The following is a 13907-nucleotide window of genomic DNA, read 5'->3' as shown; positions in this document are numbered from 1 at the left end:
ATCTGCAAAATAGAAATAACAAAACTTCTCCCAGGATTCTGAGGGTTAAATAAGATGAGTGATGTCAAGTAGCTTCAGGGTCTCTGCCTCAGTTCTGTTGCGCCATAGTCAGTGCTAACTGGACTTCAAAGCTCAACCACTAGGAACTAGAAAGGCTGGGGTGGGCGTTTGGCCTGGTGGGTAAGAGGCCAGTTAAGGTATCTGCATCCTGTGTCAGAGTGCTCCTAACTTCAGCTTCCTGCTAATGTAGACCCTGGCTCAAGCAACTGAGCTCTAGCCACCCAAATGAGAGAACTGGATTGAGTCATTGGCTCCTAATTTCATACTATTGTGGGATATGGAGAGTAGACCAGTGAATGAGAGCATTCTCGCTCGCTCTCTTACTCTCTCCCACTCTCTTCCAGTCTTTCTGCCTGATAAATAAAGATTTAGCAAGGCAAGAGGACTGAAATTAGTAAGAGCGTGGAAGTGGGAGGGTATGTGGCATGTGCAAGCAATGTGGGAAAATCAAGTGATAAAACAGGCTTTTTGGGGGGTTCAGTAGTATGACCCAGTTTATGAAGAGCGTTAGGAGTTAGTATGACAAATCCTCATAGTCAAATGATTATTGTACTATTATCTACCCAATGTGGGTTCATTTTTTTAAAAAATTTATTTATTTATTTAAAAGGCAAGGTTGCACGCACACACACACACAGAGCAAGAGCGAGAATGAGAGCAATAGAGAGAAAGAGAATCTTACATCCTCTGGTTCACTCTCCAAATGGCTACAATGGCCAAAGCTGGGCCTATCCAAAGCCAGGAGCCAGAAGCTTCTTCCAGGTCTCCCACATGGGTGCAGGGCCCAAGGATTTCTTCTGCTGCTTTCCCAAGCCATTAGCAGGGAGCTGGATTGAAATGGAGTAGGTGGGACTTGAACTGGTGCCCATATGGGATGCTGGCACCACAGGCAGCAGCTTTACCTGCCACCCTACAATGCAGACCCCACATTCACTTCTTGGTAAGTGGAAATCAAAATCTTCACCAAAAGTAGTTGTCACTAAAGGTAATTTTTATATAATTTTATTATCTTTAAAAATTATTTATTTGAAAGGCAGAGAGACAGAATGAGAGATAGAGATCACCCATCCTCTGGTTCATCCCCCTGAAACAGGGTTGGGCCATGAGCTGGGAATTCAATCTAGGTGTCCCATATGGATATCGGGGACACATCTACTTGAACCATCATCTCCCAGCATGCACATCAGCAGGAAGCTGGAATTGTAAGCAGAGCTGGAACTTAAACTCAGGCACTCTAATATAGGATGCAGGTATCCCAAATAGCATCTTAACCGCTATTCCAATCAGCGACTTCCACAAAGTAATTTTTATTTGCAGCAAATAAAGACACCATGGGGAATCATTTTCAAAGCTGCAGCTCCCTGAGCAAGGGAAATCAGGTACCTCTTATTTTGAGTAGGAAATGACTATTCCAAAGGGGAATTTTGTCATTACATGTAGAGGTGTGTATAAGTTTGCACAGGTGCAATTTGGAAACACTCTTTTACAAACTCATGGTATGGTAATGGGACTTAAGTTCCTCCTGGGGTAGAGATGTTAGCATTAACTTTAAGTAAAGGGTGACTTTTGGACACCTTTTGACCCATCTTGAGTAGGGTTTGGGCCACTTTAGGGTAGCTGGTGATTGCATCTCTCTTTGGAACATGACTGAAAACAAGTATGAAAGACAAAGTTTTGGAAGTTTTAGGACTCTTAAGTAGAAATGAGTCAAGTTATAGACTTTGAGCTGCTTGGAGCATTAACTCCTGAAAGAAAGGAAGAAGGGAGTGAGGTGGGCTACCCAAACCAGACTTGATTTTGGGAGACTGCAATCCAAAACAGAGGAAAGTTTCCAGCTTTTCCACAAGTCTAGCATCATTCTGATACCAAAACCTAAGACAGTATCAAAAAAGAAGGGAAATCCTTTGAGTCTCACTATGAGTTGTTACAAAGACAAAATTGAGTATTAAAATGTTATCAGATCTAACAATGTAGTGGTAAAAACAATTCACACTGTGGCAAAGTTCAGTTTAGTCCAAGAATGCTGGTTTAACATTAAGAAATCTAACTTACAGATTTATTAATTAATTAAAGAAGAAAAACCAAATTATATATAGAGGTGTATTGCTTAGCATTCAGCAATCATTCTGATTTTTTTTAATTCTTAGTAAACTAGATATAAAAAGAGGTTTCCTTAATTAGGTCAAGATAATTATTACAAACCCAAGAAGGATGCAAGGATATAGCAGCTATTAAAGATTTTTCAGGGTGTCCTAGCCAAATGCAATTAAATAAGAAAAAAGGTCGGGGTGGGGTGGTATGGGAAGGGCGGCAAGTATTTAGCCTCGTGGTTAGGAAGGCTGTTTAAGACTCCTGCATCGCACAGTGCATGGAGTACCAAGGTTCGAGTCCTGACTGCAGCTTTATGTTAATGCAGCTCCTGGGAGGCAGTGCTGATGATCCAAGTAACGGAAATCCTGCCATCCATGAGGGAGACCTGGATTGAGTTTCAGGCTCCCAGCTTCACCACTGCAGGCATCTGGAGAGTGAACCAGGGGATGAGAGCACTCTCTCTCTGTCTCCGTCAAATAAGTAAAACATTGAAAAAGGGACTGAAATTGTGGTGCAGTTGTTTAAGCTGCAACTTTCAACACAGGCATCCCATATCAAAGTGCTGGTTCCAGTCCTGGCCACTCCACCTCCAATATGGTTTCCTGCTAATGTGCTTGGGACAGCAACAGAAGATGGCTGAAGTACTTGGGTATCTGCCACTCCTGTGAGAGACCAGTGTGGGGTTCTTGGTTTCTAGCTTCAGCCTGGCTCTGCCCTGGCTGTTGTGGCCACTTGGAGAATGAACTAGCAAGATGGAAGATTCTCCCTCTTCCTCCCCCCCTCCCCCTCTCCCTCTCTTCCTTTCAAATAAATAAATCTTTAAAAAATATTTTAAAGAAATAAGAGGCACACTTACCTGGCAGGAGAGATATGATGGTCACAAAAGAAATAAGAGGCATTTGGGGCTGGCACTGGCATCCCATACGGGCGCTGGTTCCAGTCCCAGCTGCTCCTCTTCCAATCTAGCTCTCTGCTGTGGCCTGGGAAAGCAGTAGAAGATGGCCTAAGCCCTTGGGCCCCTGCACCTGCAGGAGAGACTTGGAAGAAGCTCCTGGCTACTGATTTCGGATCAGCACAGCTCCAGCCATTGGGGCCAATGGGGGAGTGAACCAACAGAAAGAAGACCTTTCTCTCTGTCTCTCCCTCTCATTGTCTGTAACTCTACCTCTCAAATAAATAAATAAATAAAATCTTTAAAAGAAATAAATAAGAGGCATTCATATAAATGCTGGAAAGAAGAAATTAAATGGTCCTTATTAAAAATAATCATAAAGAGCTGGATGTTGTGGTTAATTACTTGTCTTCTGGAGCCAGAATGCCTGGACACTAACCCTGGCCCCACCACTTAATAACTGTGGGAACTTGGACAAGTTACTTTCTTCTGTCTTAGGGTTCTCATCTATAAACTGGGCTAGTGCATATTGGTAAGATTGTTACAAAGATTAATGAAGTTAAGATGTGGAAAGCACTTAAAACAGTGTCTGCCATCTAGCAAGAACTCAATGGCTAAAAGCTATTAATACTCAAAACCATAATCCAGAGTCAAATACAATCTTTCATTTCAGCAAAGAAAGCATTTTAGCTCCTAAGAGTCTCTGTTGTTCAAACATCTGTACATCAGAAGAAAATCTTTGCTTTTATTTACATGGTCACTTTTCCAAATGAACTAAAAACTGAAAATATTCCGCAACTGTCTGTGGGTCGTTTATGGGATTCCAAGCACTATGCCAGGCCCTGGGAATGGAGCGGTGAACAAGACAGAGCAGCTCTGTCCAGCGGATTTCACTGCAGTGATGGAACTGCTCTGCCTCTGCCTCTGCCTCTCTGTAACTCTGCCTTTCAAACAAATAAACCCTTAAATAAAGACTTGCTTTCGTTTTTCAAATTAAAAGCCTACAAGGAGAAGATCCGCTGTAATGTGCTCATGTGCTTATCCTGCTAGAGGTGGAATGAGCCTTGTGGTTAGGAGTGGGTGTCCCCTTGTAGGAAGTAGATATTGCAAATGTCTGTCATCCTGAGGACAGGCACATCTCCAGACAGGATATGGGAGCTTGAAAGAAGAGCGCAGGCAGACGGTGACAGAAATGCTGCCTCTTCCTAGGCCTCACCCATTTGGACCTGGACACAAAGACCTTAATGTGTGTGAAGGAAGGAGAAAAATGACATCTGCCCCTAGCGAGACTGGAAACTCAATTGAGCTGCTATTACAGACCGTCTTAGAATTCTTCATGGCTTATAAACATTAGCATTTGTTTTCCTCATGTGTTGGTTGGATTCACAGATCTAGACTGGGCTCAGCTAGGCCAGGTTGGATTCTAAGCTTAGAGTTGGGGTGTTACCTGTTCCACATATTTTAATTCTGAAGCCCAAGTATATAAGGCATTAGCTACTTGGGGCATGCTCTTATAGTGGACCACAGAAACCCTTGGGATTCAGTGTAAATGTGATATCCTTTTTTTTTTTTTAAAGATTTATTTATTTATTTGAAAGGCAGAGTTACAGAGAGGCAGAGGCAAAGAGAGAGGTCTTCCATCCACTATGTTCACTCCCCACATGGCTGCAGTGGCCAGAGATGTGCCAATCCGAAGCCAGGAGCCAGGAGCTTCTTCTGGGTCTCCCATGTGGGTGCAGGGGCCCAAAGACTTGGGCCATGTTCTACTGCTTTCCCAGCCCATAGCAGAGAGCTGGATTGGAAGTAGAGCAGTTGGGACTCAAACTGGCGTCTATATGGGATGCTGGCACTGCAGGCATTGGCTTTACCCACTACGCCACAGCGCTGGCCCCATGATATCCTTTTAATAAGGCTACCCTACCCCCAACCAACTGGTACGTTGTCACTTCTGCCTACATACCATTGGTCAAAACAACTCATATGGTCAAACCCAGTGTCAATAAGGTGGAAGAAATACATTCTTTCTGTCCTAGTGAAAGGTACTGCAAAGGTATAGAGCAAAGGGTGTAGATGCAGAATTCTAGTATAAAAAGAGGATAAAGAAATAGGAGCAATGATGGATTGCATAATTTGATCAGAGTCTGTTTTAATTCCTCTGTACACAGTGTATTTTCCCCCCTCCAGCTGCCTTTAAAAAAATTACTTATTTATCTATTTATTTATTTGAAAGGCAGAGTTATAGAGTGAGAGAGAGAGGGCGAGAGAGAGAGAGAGAGAGAGAGAAATCTTCCATCCACTGGTTTACTCCCCAAATGGCTGCAATGGCCAGAATTGGGCCAATCTGAAGGCAGGAGCCAGGAGCTTTTTCTGGGTCTCCCACGTGGGTGCAGAGGACCAAATACTTGGGCCACCTTCCACTGCTTTCCCAGGTGCATTAGTAGAGAGCTGGATTAGAAGTGGAGTAGGGGCCGGTGCTGTGGCACAACGGTTAACACCCTGGCCTGAAGCGCCAGCATCTTATATGGGCGCCAGTTCTAGTCATGGCTGCTCCTCTTCTGATTCAGCTCTCTGCTGTGGCCTAGGAAAGCAGTGGAAGATGGCTCAAGTCCTTGGGCCCCTGCACCCACGTGGGAGACCCGGAAGAAGCTCCTGGCTCCTGGCTTTGGATCAGTGCAGCTCCAGCCGTTGTGGCCATCTGGGGAGTGAACCATCAGATGGAAGATCTCTCTCTCTCTCTCTCTCTCCCTCCCTCTCCTCTCTCTGTGTAAATCTGACTTTTGAATAAATAAATCTAAATTGCAGGCTGAGGCTTTACCCACTACACCACAGCACCACCCTCCCTGCCAGCTACTTTTAAGATTTCAATTTATCTGGCCAGTGCTGCGGCTCAATAGGCTAATCCTCCGCCTTGCGGCGCCGGCACACCGGGTTCTAGTCCCAGTCGGGGCGCTGAATTCTGTCCCGGTTGCCCCTCTTCCAGGCCAGCTCTCTGCTGTGGCCAGGGAGTGCAGTGGAGGATGGCCCAAGTGCTTGGGCCCTGCACCCCATGGGAGACCAAGAGGAAGCACCTGGCTCCTGCCTTCAGATTGGTGCGGTGCGCCGGCTGCAGCACGCCGGCCACGGCGGCCATTGGAGGGTGAACCAAAGGCAAAGGAAGACCTTTCTCTCTGTCTGTCTCTCTCTCTCACTGTCCACTCTGCCTGTCAAAAAATAAAAAAAAAAAAGATTTCAATTTATCTTTGGTTTTCAGCAGTTTGAATAGTATGTGTCTATGTGTGTATATGTGTCTGTGTTCCATCATTTTGACAGTTTTTCTGAGATTCCCTGGATGTATTCTTTGCTATTTTATCTTCTAGGCTTATCTTTTTTTTTTTTTTTTTTGACAGGCAGAGTTAGAGAGAGAGAGAGAGAGACAGAGAGAAAGGTCTTCCTTTTTCCATTGGTTCACCCCCTAAGTGGCCGCTATGGCTGGCATGTTGTGGCTGGCGCACTGCGCTGATCCGAAGCCAGGAGCCAGGTGCTTCCTCCTGGTCTCCCATGCGGGTGCAGGGCCCAAGGACTTGGGCCATCCTCCACTGCACTCCCGGCACTCACAGCAGAAAGCTGGACTGGAAGAGGAGCAACCGGGACAGAATCTGGCACCCTGACGGGGACTAGAACCCTCTAGATTTAATCTTTTTAATGCCTTTTTCTTTCACTCTTTTCCTCTTTGGATTCCAATTATGTGTATGTTGGATCATTTTGTTCCACAGCTTCTGAATATTCTCCCTCTTCCACCTCTTCTCACTCTTTCTTTGCCCTTTGGGCTTTTTTTTTTTTTTTAGATTGATTTATGTATTTGAAAGGCAGAGTTAGAGAGAGAGGGGTATAGACAGAGAGAGAGAGAGAGAGAGAGAAAGAGAGACAGATCTTCCATTCACTGGTTCACTCCCTAGACGGGTGCAAGAGCCAGGGCTGGGCCAGGCCAAAGCCAGGAGCTTCTTCTGAGTCTTCCATATAGGCAGCAGGAGCCCAAGCACTTGGGCCATCTTCCACTGCTTTCTCAGGCCATTAGCAAGGAGCTGGATCAGAAGTGGAGTGGCTGGGAAAGGAACTGGCACCCATATATGATGCCGGGTGTCACAGTCACCTTTACCCACTATGCCACAATGTCAGTTCCACACACACCTCTCACCCCCACTTTGATTCTTAGTTGGAGTCCCTTCTATCGCCCTATTTTTAAATTCTCTGGTTCTTTCTTGGTTACGTTGAATCTACTCATGATTGCATTGAAGGAATTATTCATCTCTGTGATATGTCTATATTTTTACAATTTCCTTTTTACATTTTCTTTTAGTTTCCACTTCTCTGTTTTAACTGCTCACCTGTTCATTCATGTTATCTTTTGAGCTTTAAGATATTAATCATAGTTATCTTCAGTTCCTCAACTGATAGTGCTAACGTTTTTAGATTGCTTTGTCTCCTATCAGTGTGATATTTGGGTGTTTTTCATAATTACAGATTGAATACTGTATCTCCTGTATGCTCAGGTAAACACTATTTATGCTGGGAAAGGGGCATGTGTCGTCTTGTGCTAGACTGTTGATGTGAAAGGCTGTGTTAGTCCACAGGAATTGAGATGGGCTTTGGTTGCTATGGTTAACTTCAGCCAGCAGAGTTTTCAAATTTCTTTTGTTACTTTGTGCTTAAAATAAAGGTTAGGTTTTTTTCTCAATGCGGCTGTTCTACTTTCAGCTTGAAGCCTCTGTGCTATGCAGCTCACAGAGGATCTCTCTCCAAGCCCAGGACTTCCATCCAGTAGTAAACTGCTATTTGGAGTTGGGAGACTGGTTGAGATGTTGGGGGCAGGGACAGTTTTTCTGAAGTCCTATTCCAGTTTCAGTCTTAGGCAGGTTCCCAGTTCCTGGGACTTGGATGGAGTTTTCTCCATAATCCTGATTCCTCCCCGTCTATGATATTCAATGGTCAGGGCTCTAGACAGTTTCCTGCCCCTGTCCCAGAGATAAAGAGTTTTTCCTTTCCCTATTCCTCCAGCTGCAATGGATCTGCACTGGGCTTTGGGGAACAATAAGGTTTGCCTCCTGCCTTTCTTTCAATGGCAGCCACTTCTGTCCTCCAAGCCTGTACCCTTCAAGGAATCTTTCTCTTGTCCTCTATCCTGCCATCCACCTTTGTCCTGAGTGCCTAGAGGAGTTCCCTGGAGAAGAATCTGTGAGCATATGTGAACTCCCCTTATGACTGAGGCTTCCATGGGGCTCCATAAGCATGCTAACCCACAGCCAGTCTCTAGCAATTTATTAGAGATTTAGCTGAATTTGCCTTTTCTGTTAGTGTGGTGGTCCCATCTCCCCTCTCCTGCTCTGCTACCGGTAGGTAAGTCAATGCCTGCATCTCATATCTTTATAGAACAATCTGTCTTCTTTCCTTAGATTTTAGGTTGTTGATCGCTCTGTGTCCTCAGGTCTCTGACTCAACCAAGGCTATGGTTTTATGGATTATCCAGCTTACTGTTGTGGTGAGGACAATGCTATTTCCTGCTTTCTATACATCAGAAGCTGCAGAAAGATCCTAGGTGTTATTTTATTAGGAGAGTCGGAGGGTCCCTATTATTCAACCACAGTGAAAAGGCCCATTACAGTTCTTATGCATGACGGCCTTTCTGCTTCCTTTTTGAACTCCCCCCTTCCTACTTGTTCTTCTGGCTCTCAGAGCTCGTGCTTTCCAACCCAAATTCCACTGTGTGCTCTGATTGTTTCCACAGTGGATGGCAGATTTGGAACACCTTTTCCACCTTGTAGCCTTTACTTCCTACTCCACCCTTAGATTTGTGTACTCTGAACTTCATGCCAGTCCCAGAAAAAGAACATTTATATAAAACCGTAAAAGTCTTGGATTTTCCACACTTCCTCCTTATCCAACTATGTTCCCTACTTAACAAATATTTTTGAGTGTTACTAAATACAAGGCAACAATTGTGGGTGCCAGCTGGTTTATAATAATGTATCAGGTTGGGGCCAGCGCCATGGCTCACTTGGTTAATCCTCCGCCTGCAGTGCTGGCATCCCATATGGGTGCCAGGTTCTAGTCCCGGCTGCCCCTCTTCCAGTCCAGCTCTCTGCTGTGGCACAGGAAGGCAGTGGAGGATGGCCCAAGCGCTTGGGCCCCTGCATCCGCATGGGAGACCAGGAGGAAGCACGTGGCTCCTGGCTTTGGATCGGCACAGCACCAGCCATGGCGGCCATCTGGGGGGTGAACCAACGGAAGGAAGACCTTTCTCTGTGTCTCTCTCTCACTGTCTATAGCTCTACCTATCAAATAAAAAAAATAATGTATCAGGTTGTCACATTTCTTTCACCTTGCTCTCCTACTTCCAATTCAACTATGTGACTCTACAGGAAACCTGAATACCTGAGCACCATTAAACAGACACAGTGGGCACTAGATGGTATGAACGAGCCTAAGGGTGCAGTCTAGAGAGGGAGAGAACAAATGTAACCTGTGATGATCCATGCACTTCCAAGCAGAAGGATGGTACCTGTTCTGGCACTCTTCCCTGTAGGACCTATTGGTTATCCTGACACCGGAGGAGATGAGGAAGCAGACAGTTGTGCTGTAACGTCTCTTCCCCCAAGGCTAGAAGACCAGCAGTTTTTGAAATTGAGAAGCAGAGAGGCTACTTCCAGGTAGCTCAAAGAGGAACTAACAGTTTCCTACCAGACAAGGACTGCTCCTACCACCCATGACATTGCCACTTAACAGACTCCTGCAGCCAGATCTGAGCTCCAATGACACAGAACCCAGCATCAGAATGAATAGGTAAAACACAGAGAATAAGTGGCTCCCAATAAAATAAAGCTGCTGGAGAAGACAATAGTTTAAACCATAAATAAATACACAGATATAAGCACTTAAGACAAAATTCAATACATACACACAAGACTATGCATCAAAAAGCATGTCCATTCCTTTTCAAATAGATGCTTTAAATTTGGTGACGTGCACAGAAGTTAATTCTATAGTTTGATTAATTTTGGTAAATCCATACACTCATGTGACCCATACTGCTATCAACATGTAGGACATTACTATCATCTCCTGTTACTTCCCAGTAAATTCCCACTGGTGATTTTCCATTGCTCCCTCTCCAGACAACTTCTGATATTATGTCACCATAAATTAGTTTTGTCTGATTTGGAGCTTTATGTAGATGGAATCTTACTGTATTTCCCTTATGTCTGGCTTCTTTCACTCAATGTTTTGGAGAATCATTCATTTTGTTGCATGTGTCTATAGTTTTTGCCTTTTTAAAACACTGAGCAGTATTCTATTGAATGAACATACCAAAGTTTATTTACACATTTTCCTCCTGATGGACATTTGGTTTGTTTCCACTTGGGGCTATTAAACATAAAACAACTATAACATTTTAATATAAGAGTATTTGTGGAAAGAATGATCTTTTAAAACATAAAACTTTTGCTGCGGCTCACTTGGCTAATTCTCCGCCTGCAGCGCCAGCACTCTGGGTTCTAGTCCCAGTCGGGGCGCCGGATTCTGTCCCAGTTGCTCCTCTTCCAGGCCAGCTCTCTGCTGTGGCCCGGGAGTGCAGTGGAGGATGGCCCAAGTGCTTGGGCCCTGCACCGCATGGGAGACCAGGAGAAGTACCTGGCTCCTGGCTTTGGATCAGCCTCATGCTGGCCGTAGCGGCCATTTGGGGGGGGTGAACCAATGGAAGGAAGACCTTTCTCTCTGTCTAACTCTGCCTGTCAAAAAACAAACAAACAAACAAACATAAAACTTCATAGATATATTGAAGGAGAATTATTGAATTGTGCCAAGAGGGCTGTAAAGGAGAAAAGTTATCACAAAACAGAATTCAAACATGTAAAGAAGTAGAAATTATGATGAAAAAGACAAATCATTTAGAAGATAAATTCAAGAGACCTAATATATTGCTATGTGGAGTTTCAGAAGGAGAGAAAGGAATAGGAAACAGAGAGATGATAATTAAATAAATATTTAATTCTTAAAAATGTTTACTTGAAAAGTAGAAAAATACAGAGACAGAGACAGATCGTCCATCTACTCGTTCACTTCCCAAATGCTCACAATAGCTAGCGCTGGGAAAGGCCAAAACCAAGAGCCAGAAACTCAATCCAGGTCTTCCACACGGGTGGCAGTGATCCAAGTACTAGAGCAATCATTGCTGTCTCTCAGGGTGCACAATAGCAGGAAACTGGAGTTGAAAGCAGAGCTAAGAGTTGAACCCAAGCATTTCAGTGTGGATTCTAGCATCCCAAGTGGTGTCTTAACCATTGTACCAAATGCCCTCAGCCCCCAGGTGAAAATTAAATGAACAATAATATAATTTTTTTCTATTATTAATAATACACTATCATTATTACAATGTAACATTATTAATTAATAGAAAATCCTTCTAAAGATACACTTGCATTTGCAGATGTTCCCAGAAGTTCACGGAGTTCCCAGGTAGCATCAAAAAGGCATAGATAGCTAGGTACGTCCTAGGAAAGTTCCTGCAAAGAAAGGATCTTAAAAATGTCCAAGGGGAAAGAGCAAGATACCAATAAATGAGCTGACGTGAGCATTAAGTATATACTTCTTATAAAACTAAGAATAAATAAAAATGAAAAGCATAGTTTATGATGGCCATATATGCTTACAATATAAGCATAGAATGATTATAAAATAACAGAAGAATGGGAAAGAAAATGTAGGAAAATATTTAACTTTTCAGTAATCATATTGTGGTGGTACTATTGGTATTGGTATTCTGAAGCCTGGTATGTATAATGTGAGGTGGATAAAATGAGTAGTTATGAGAGGTAGGCGTTTTGGCACAGACGGTTAAGCCGTTGCTTGGACACCTGCATCTCATATTAGGGTTCCTGCGTACAGCCCTGGCTATTCCATGCTTCCGATACAACTTCCTGCCAATGTGCCTGGGAGGCAGCAGATGATGGCTCAAGTGCTTGGGTTCCTGCACACACATGGGAGACTGAGATGGAGTTCCTTGGTTCCTGGCTTTGGCTTTTCACAGCCCTGCTGTTGGGGGCATTTGGGGAGTAAGTCAGCTTATAGAAGTCTCTCTCTCGCTCGCTCGCTTGCTCTCTCTCATTTTGCCTTTGAAATAAAAAAAAACCATAATTATTAATATTCTAACAGTAAAATTCCTTATTATGTAGGATCTTTTAAAAGTTCATGGAAACTATGTTATGAAAAAAAAGTTGTATGACTTTCAAAGTTTTTTGCAACAAAATAAACTCGTACTAACTTGTTCTAACAGGTCTGAACAGGATCTAGTTTGAAGCACTAAGAAGACATCAGTTTGAAAAGAGTCACTATCAGATTAACATGGATTCTTCTAAAATTGAAGGCAGAATGAACATCAGGTTTATGGTGAAGCTTGGTGGGAAAATGGTGAAATCCTTGATGCTTTACAAAAACTATATGGGCACAATGTCCCCCAGCAGTTTACCAATTGATAACTTCTTTGAAGAAGGAACCAATATTGAAAATGAAGTCTACAGTAGCAGACCATCCACAGTGGTCTTGTTTATGCCCTAACTTAAGAGGACTGACCATTAACACCAGAAATAACAACTAACACCATAGGTACCTCAATTAGTTCAGTTTACACACTTCTGACTGAAAATTTAGAATGGAACAAACTTTCTGCTTGATGGGTGTCAAAATGGTCTAGTCCATCCTCCGGGCTTTAATGAAAAATTTCAACATATGGGATAAAGACTCTGAAACATTTCTTAGGAGATTGTAACAGGAGATAACGTCATGACTTCACCAGTACTATTCTAAAGACAAAGCACAGTCAAAGCAATGGTTACCCAGAGGCAGAAGTGGTCCAGTCAAAGCAAAAGTGGGCTAGTCAAGAGCAATGGTCATGGCAAGAGTTGTTTGTTTGTTTGTTTGTTTTTTTTAGGATGCTCAAGGCATTTTGTTTATTGATCCTAAAAAAGGAGAGCCAAAGAGTGGGAGCATCTGCTTATTATGGACAGTGTTTTGATAAAGTTAATCAAACCCTTAGTAGAAAAATACCTGGGAAAGCTTCACCAGAGAGTGAACGCTCCTATTCTTTCCCCTCATTAAATAAGGCAAATGTGGTGGGAATTTTTAATAGGAAGTCAGTAGGCATTCATCTTGTAGTCCCAATTTGGCTCCTCTGACTATTTTTGTTTTCTAATCTAAAAAATCTACCTGTCAAATAAAAAATTTTTTAAATATTCAAAAATCAGAGTTACAGAAAGAAAGTGGGGTGTGGGGTGGGGAGGGATAGAGATAGATTGATTCTATCCATTGGTTTGCTCCCCAGATGGCTGCAATGGCCAGGGCTGGACCAGGCCCAAGCCAGGAGCCAGGAGCTTCATCTAGGTCTCCCAAGTGGGTACAGGGACCCATGAACTTGGGCCATCTTCCACTGCCTTTCCCAGGCACATTAGCAGGGAACTGGATAGGAAGTGGAACAGCCAGCACCGAAACTGGCACTCTTATGGGATGCCAGCATTGCAGTGGCAGCTTTACCTGCTATACTACAATGCTGGCCCAGAAAAATCTTTAAATAGCATATTTGCTTCAATAAATAATGTTTTAAAAAACCCTTGTAATAACATGATTAAATTCCTAGGACCCTTGGCTTTTTAGGGATGGACTAAATGGCTGCTATTATTGCTTATAAAAATGTCTTGAACTTGTTGGAGCATATGTTGGTAAGTAAATTTATGTTACTTATTTTTTATATTTTAATTACATTTTCCTATATCCCTTTTGAAATCCTCCAATTGCATTCATAGCTTCTGGCTATGGCCTGGGCTCAGTCTCCGCCATT

General features: G+C 43.3%; 1 protein-coding gene across 1 annotated transcript in view; it reads right to left on the bottom strand.

Moving 5' to 3' along the window:
- The window catches only part of LIN54 (lin-54 DREAM MuvB core complex component), a 101434-nt gene that overhangs the window by 83319 nt on the left and 4208 nt on the right, over window positions 1–13907 (bottom strand). The gene's annotated exons all lie outside the window — the stretch shown is intronic.

Source organism: Lepus europaeus, chromosome 8 (assembly GCF_033115175.1).
Source record: "Lepus europaeus isolate LE1 chromosome 8, mLepTim1.pri, whole genome shotgun sequence".
NCBI classification, from domain to species: domain Eukaryota; kingdom Metazoa; phylum Chordata; class Mammalia; order Lagomorpha; family Leporidae; genus Lepus; species Lepus europaeus.
This window is presented reverse-complemented; position numbering and strand designations above follow the sequence as displayed.